The sequence below is a fragment of the Diceros bicornis genome, chromosome 3, assembly GCF_020826845.1.
Source record: "Diceros bicornis minor isolate mBicDic1 chromosome 3, mDicBic1.mat.cur, whole genome shotgun sequence".
Lineage (NCBI taxonomy): Eukaryota > Metazoa > Chordata > Mammalia > Perissodactyla > Rhinocerotidae > Diceros > Diceros bicornis.
Genome location: NC_080742.1, coordinates 88798139 through 88805827, shown reverse-complemented (window position 1 = coordinate 88805827; position 7689 = coordinate 88798139). Strand labels below are relative to the sequence as shown.

The window sequence follows — 7689 nt, the reverse complement described above, 5'->3', positions numbered from 1 at the left end:
TTCCTGTGCGCTCCCTCAGGATTCCCCCGCTCGGAAACCGCTGCCGCCGCCCTCGGGTTCCGCCGCGGAGCCCGGCCGCGAGGGGAGGGCGCGGTCTGCAGGGGCCGCCGCCTGGGGACTGACCCCATTTCGTTCACTCATCCTTTCATCCATTCATCCTTTCATCCATCCATCTATCGCTCGACACTATTTTCTGGAAAGCCTACCAAGGCAAACAGTGTTTTAGGACCTGGCATTAAATCGGAAAATAACTGCATGAATAGGGCAATTTTAGGTAGTGATAAGTACCACGAAGAAAACAAAAAGGTGATGTAAGGGAGCGGGGTGGGGGAGAACTACTTTAAATTAGGCAGGCTAAGCTAGGCCTCTCTGAGTAAGGGGCAATTAATCTGAGAACTGAAGGCCAAAAGGAGCCGGTCAAGCCAAGATGCAGAGGAAGAGAGACCCTAGGGGGCCTGAGGCGGCCTGGCAGGTCAGGTGGTGAAGTGGAGGAGGAGCAGGTGGTGGCCGTGAGGCTGGAGAGGTGGGCGAGACAGGCCCTGGTGGTGAGGAGGTCAGACATTACACCAAATGAGATGGGGAGGCGTTGAGGGGATTCGGTCAGGGGAGGATGTGATCAGGGTTGCGTTTTAAACATCTCTCTGGCCACAGTGTAGTGAAGGGATTCTACAAAGTAAGAGGGCTACAGAGAAGCCAGGCCAATGCTGACCACCAGATAGCAGTTCTCATTCTCTGTCCTCCTCCGACCAGCCCCGCTACCCCACAACTGGTGTGAGGACCAAGCCAGTCAATCCAGGTTTCTTTCTGACCTTCTGCCTTCCATCGTTGCATAAGCTGACATTTGCTGAGGGTTGAGTATGGCCAGGCCCTGGGATGCTCCCACGTACTGCACTCCTCCTGGTTCCTGCCCTCAGAGAGCTTGTCACTTCGGTTCCCCATCGCCCTCAGACAAGTGTTTTAAGAAAAATGAGAACATCCAATGGCCTTATGGGGCAGTAAAGCATCCTCTGCCAGGTTCTAACCCTCACTGGGCCCACTAGAGAGTAATGTCAGCTTCCTAGCCCTCTCTCCTGAACCTCCACCTGTAAATTAGGAGACTGAGAAGATCATCATAAAAAATCTCTTCTAGCTATAAAATGTTGTGGTATTGAAGGTATGGGAGACAGTTATTTTCATCTCTCCTTCTCCCACTATCTAAAACATTAGTGTTTGAAAATGAGTTCCTAACTGCTCACCTGCAGGCTGGAAAACTCTGAGAATTGATGCTGGATGGTTCAATGAGCAGACTAAGCTTTAGGGCTTCAGCAAAACAGTGGTTCCCCAAAATGAGAAAAGTTCAGCTTGGGTGAACTTTTCCATAATTTTCCAATCAGAAATCCCAGGAAGAAGCTTTTTCTTAAAACTTCCACATATACGTATGCTTTTTGTTGTGGTTATTGTTTTAGGGCTGGTTTTGTTTTTGCCTTGGGTTATATATCAACAGGAAGCTCGATACTCATTTCTGTTTTTAGGGCCTCTGAAGACCAGAATCCAGTCTTGCTGGGACATCTGCATCACATGTGGGTGAGTTTGACCACACAGAGCGTGCTCATGTGGGTATGTTTGCCTCTGAGTGCCCCCGTGAGTACAGCTGTGCAAGCATGGCCATGGATCCATGCATATGCTGTGGATGGTTTTGTGGCAGTGAGAAGAGGCAGGCATCTATGCTCTGTGACTTATTGGCTCAGTTGAATGACAACACAGTACTGCCCAGGCTGAAGATGTGCACTTCATGCAGTCTTCACGCTGCCACTTAGCGGGTACTGTAGGGGGCACAGCTCAGCAGTTAAGCAACACCTTTGGAACTGGCCGCCGGGATTGGAATTCCACTTCTGCAGTGTACTAGCTGAGGGAGCTGAGCAATACATTTAATTTCTTCGTACCTCAATTTCTATAATGATGATGATAACAACAGTATCTACCTCACTGGATTGTCATGAGGATTAAATGAGTCCATGCATGTAAAGCATTTAGAAGAGTGCATAGAACATAGTTAACATTCAATAAATATCAGTTTTTATTTTTTCTGTGGTGGCTGCCTAAACCTCAAGCAACTACCAGTTAACCAGAAAATCCCGGGGATCCAATAGGTACCTTGGAAGAAAGAATATGTGTTTGGCAAAACTGAGATAAGCTGCTCAGAGTATCTAGCCATCTTTGTACGTGGATGCTGGTGGGCCAGGGCAAGAATTCTAAGGACTGCCTCCTCCCCTGTCCAGTCCCAGCATCATTGAAGACAGTGATTCTTCATACACGAGACATGAGCCTTAACTCACAGAGGAATGATAGCAAAGAACCAGGGCTGGGGTGAGCTTTCAGTTACCTTATTTAAAACTGAGGTTACAGCAAACGACTCTCCCACAGCTCCAGGAAGGGAGTGTGAGTGCCCCACCAGAGGGTAACATCTGGATGTAGTTGAGCTGTGGGGAAAGAAACCCTGATTTTATGTGAATTGGAGTCACATACTGTTGAAAAGATCAGGCATCACAAGGCAGATGCCCAGAACCCCAGGAAGAGAAGTGGCAGGCTGTGCTGCCAGGGAGAAACAGCAGCCAGGGAGAGAGGCAGCCCCTCCCTCGGAGGGCGAAGGCGGGCATGTGGAGGATCGTGTGTAGCAAAGCAGGCTGATTAGATGGTCACTAATCGAGGAGTGCTCATGGGGCTATGGGGGAAGGTTTGTTAGTTTTCTTTACTTTATTTCTTTAATATGAAGGCTTTAATTCATTGTGGCCAGTGTGGTTGTGAATGGGGACATTGGTGTCAGCCTGTTGTGTTCCCAACAGAGAAACTGGGGAACAACTCCCAGGTTTCTATATAGATGATCAGACTAGAAAAAATGAGACATCTCCACAAAATTAAAGCCTCAGATCTACATATGCAAAGGAGAGGAGTGTAGCAGTGGTGGGGGGTGTGGCCGCTCTCTGAGAGAGACCTCCGTGTTCCTGCCTTACATTTCGTGTTTGTATAAATAGAAACAGTAGGTCATACAGCTCAGATATGTCAGCTGCAAATGTGAAATATCTGCGTCAAAACAGGAACGAGTTGTAAATTCATCTCTGAGGAGTTAACTGTTGCCATTACATGACACCTGTATTTACTGATATATTAGTGCATTATTGTAGCATCTCACTTATTTATGAAGTTATATAATTCATACTATTAATATTTTTCCTATAGTAACTGCTCCACTTTGGTTAAGCTAACGATTGCCACCTCAAATCCTTCCTAGAAGGACACAGTTATAAATAAATAAGTTAAGGATTGTCCATGCTTTACAGAACTTAACCTCCCACCCCACCCCCACTCCAGGGGGGACTATAGTGAGAGCCACATCTTCAACATGTAGCTCATAAGTGCGAAAGGACACAAATGACACTAAGCAATGGGACCTCTCCAAAGCTCTTTTCAGGCATCATTACCAGGGTTGAGTGGTGGACGTGGAGATGCCCCACTTGTTGTCCCAGGTGTGGAGCGCTGTGGGCAGGCTGCCTTCAGCTGTCACTCCCTCAGGGACAGCCTCCGATGCAGTGAGCCATCTGAACTGGTGTCATGCCCGCTGGAGGTGGCCCACATCTCATGACTGGTCTAGGAGGGAGTTCAAAAGCTTGGTCATTTCAGCCCAAAACAAAACACCTCTGAGAGGTCATTCTAGCCCCAGAGCTCCTCGCTGGGTCAGCTGAGGCTATCAGCCTCAGAGCCTCAGAGCTCAGCTTCTCCCTCTGCCCAATCCTGCTTCCTTCTCGCCCTTTTTCACAGGCGTTGATTCTGAACACTGAACACCGTGTGGTACACAGAATAATGACCCCCCAAGATGTCCGCGTCTTAATCCCTGGACCTATCAATACTTTGCAGGTGTGATTAAGGTAAGGCTCTTGAGATGGGAAGAGTATCCTGGATTATCCAGGTGGGCCCAATGTATCACAAGGGTCCTTATAAGAAGGAAATTAGAGAGAAAGAGAGATGTTACACTGCTGGCTATGAAGATGGAGGAAGGAGCACTGAGCCAAGGAATGTAGGCAATCTCTAGAATCTGGAAAAGGCAAGGAAACAGATTCTCCCCCAGAGCTAGAAGAAACACAACCCTGTGTTCCTTTAGACTTTTAGACTTCTGACCTCTAGAACTATAAGATAATAAATTTGTGTTGTTTTAAACTGCTAAGTTCGTGGTAATTTGTTACATCAGCAATAGGAGACTAATACACACTGTCTTAGATATGCTTCCTGGAAAATCCAACCCATGATACGTTGATATTTCAATACTTTCAGTGAATCAGTATTAAAACCAAATTATTTTTCTGCCTGCCATTTTGTTTGTATAGGGCCATTTGTGCAATCCCTAACTCACCGCCACTGAAAACCTGAAGTGGCCCCATTCTCCCTCTCTGTCCCTCCAAATCACATTCTTCCTGCAGGGCTCACCTCCAGGCAGCCTTTCCTGATAGCTACACCCTTGCTGATCTTCTTTCTTGAATAATAGTAATGTTTTTAGTCTGCATCCCTCACTTCAGCCACTAATCATGTATTTCTATGGGAAGCCTGGGGATATCAGAGATAATGAAGCAATCTCTGCATGCTCTCCTGCAGGTAGAGGTATAGGTCGGAGTTTTTAGAGACCAATACCAACTCTACTCTCTTCCTAACTCTATTTTACTAGCATGTACACAGATCCCAAAATAATAGGCTCAACAGCTAGCCAGCCTTGAATGGTTTCCTGCAGCCCAGCAGAAACTTGACTCTCTGGCTTGGGAAGCCTAAGACCTTCTGTTAGTCAAGGACTGAAGTCTAGTTCCCTCTCATAGTCAAGGAAGGTCCCAGAAAGCTTCCTCTGCTGAGCCATGATGAGCATCTCTAATGCCACAAAAGGAAACTCAGGCACCATGGCCCTTAGATGCCTGGAGCAGCCACTTGGGCAGAATCCCTGAGGCTCAGTAGCACATTCATATCATAGATAAGGCCAAAGAAACATCTGATGTGCACAGCCAAGGGCATGGCTTATGCTCACCCTCCCCATGTTCTTTGTTCAGTATTGCTAACAGTTGAGCGAGGTTTCCAAGGAGCAGAAAATTCATTCCTGGTAGCCATTTGGAATTTTCTTCAGTCTCCAACTCTTGCCTGGGATCTTTGGAGAAAGCATTCTACACTGTCAAGGATAGGGATTTGCATCTCCTTCCACATTTAGCACACTGCCACACATGATACTTGCCATGTATTGAAATAAGATACACATTGAAAGGGTGAGCCCAATTGCCTATAAAATGAAGTCATGTTCCCTTGAGGGTGTTGGAGGAATGTGCTGACTGACATCCAATCGCCCCCAGTATTCGAAGAGTCTGATTTATGTCTCAGTATCTGTGGTATTTTCCCAATATGATGACAGATCATCCCGAAACCCAGTAGCTTCCCATTGGTCCAGAACCAATCCTGAGGTGACATTCTCTTGACTTAGAATCTGTTATTAAGAATGTTGAAGGGAAACTACCTCTGTCTAGAAGTAGGGTAAGAGGAAATGGAGTAAGACAGGAGTGCCGTGATGGCTCAAAAAGAAGGAGTACTTAAATCCCCAGTCAGACTACCCCCTATTGTGGAAAAGCATGAGAGAACATGAGACTAAACCAAGGGAGAAAGAATCGAGGTTTAAGATTGCCCCACGTTTTAATTTTTTGTTCACTGACAGGATATACATATCCACGAATCCACATATGTATATAGTATTCTTATCGTTGCAGCCTCCCTCCCAGTTGCATATTTCAACCACATGAAGCTAGAATAGCAAAGGTAACATACTAGATTTTGTCAATCGATTACCTGGACAGAAGGCACTGTGTGGCTCTCACCTCTCAGTTACTTCTCCCTGCCTTCCCCACTTCCCTGAAGCTCCGGCATTCAGTCAGCTTGGCTAAGCCTGGTGGGGGAATCCACTGCAGGGGTTGGAGTGGCTGGTGGCAGTGGCAGTGGCAGTGGTGGACCTAGAGTCCTAGAACCTTAGTGGTGTCCTAGTCTGAAACCTACAGATGCAGAATAAAAAGTCAGGAAAAAGGGAAGACTGAAAAAATAAATAACCCAAGGTAACTCTTTCATCATTGATTCTTGGCTCCACTTGTAAGTATTATGTTGCACTATCTAAGTGTAGTGTACACTTTCTTTCTTTAACCCAACATCCATTTCCCCCATTCTTCTTTCCTAAAAGGAACTCAATTTTGTTCAGATATCCACCCCTCACTTTCACTATCCCTGCCTGCCAGTGACAACTTTGCAGGTAACTAGCTAACCCTATCCCTGTTGCCAGGAATTGGTTTATATCAGTTTAAGGCACTCATAGCAATTCCTCCTCCAGAGCCAGTGCTTAGATTAGGAATTGGTCATGCAGCTCAGTTTAGACCATAGACTATTAATGGGGAGTCGGCTGAGAGATTTCAGGGAAGCTTTCATTCTCCTTAAAAGAGGGGATGCAAGAAAGAGATGGTGATGAACCTTAGAAACATTATGGTAGGTGAGGTAAGTCAATCACAAAAGACCATGTATTGTATGATTCCATTTATATGAAACATCCAGAATTGGCAAATACATAGTAATGGAAAGTGAATTAGAGGTTACCTAGGGCTGGAGTTGGGGATGGTTGGGGAGAAATAGGAAATGACTACTAATGGGTTCGAGATTTCTTTTTGGGGTGGTGAAATATTCTAAAATTGGTTGTGGTGATGGTTGCACAATTCTATGAATATACTAAAAACCATTGAATTATAAACTTTAAATGGGAAAATTATATGGTATATGAATTATATCTCAATAATGCTGTTTAAAACAACAAAAGCGATGGTCCCACTTCTTCCCTCAGACAGGATCGTATGTGTCCATACTACCTGAAACTGCTACAGCTGTTGTTCAGCCATGAAGGGGGTCAGCCCAGGGCAAAGCCGACTCACAGAGGATGAGAGGGAAAAGATGGAAAACCCTGGTCCTGATGACATCATTGAGGCAAATGGCTGTACTATGCCTGGAGCGTACTCAAACTCTGGACATCCTATAATGTGAAGTAATAAATTCCTTATTGTTCAAGCCAGTTTGAGTCAGGGTTTTCTGTTCCTTGAAGCCAAGAGCACTGACTTTATAAATGGCAAACCACAGGCTATTGGTAGGTAGGAAACACGGTGAGGACAATGTGTTTAAAAAAGTGATGTTGAGATTTTAAGGGGAAAACAGATGGCAGAAAGGAGCTAGTTGACATCAGTGGGATGCCTTTTATTGTCCTAAAATCATTCTCCAACCATTCCCCTGGACCCTGCACCTGGGCCATGCTCATTTTCTATAGATTCGTTAACGATAAAATAGAGTTAAAAGTTCAGAAAAATTTATATAATACTCATATCACCATGAATAGCCTTATACATAGCATCTCAGATGAAATCTGCTTGTGGGAATAGGTGCTCCCCAGTCAAAATTTCTATCATAGAAAATTATGTATACATTTGTTTAACATTTTGGTTTATCTACTTATTTTATGCATATAGATACTTCTTTAGACTACTTTGCTTCCCCTTAAAAAAATGAAATAGTGTTCTTGTGGTATTTATGCTTAAAATCTCTTCCTTATTGTGACCTTTAATATCCACTGCATCTACTATGTACTACCAGATTGGAAACATGTAAATG

General features: G+C 45.0%; 1 long non-coding RNA gene across 1 annotated transcript; it reads left to right on the top strand.

The window, feature by feature from the left end:
- Window positions 1-1505: 1505 nt before the first annotated feature.
- On the top strand, window positions 1506-7087 carry LOC131422294 (uncharacterized). The gene is made up of 3 exons (XR_009224059.1): window positions 1506-1563; window positions 3796-3902; window positions 6875-7087. It is a non-coding gene; the product is annotated as an uncharacterized LOC131422294 (long non-coding RNA).
- The last annotated feature ends 602 nt before the right edge of the window (window positions 7088-7689 follow it).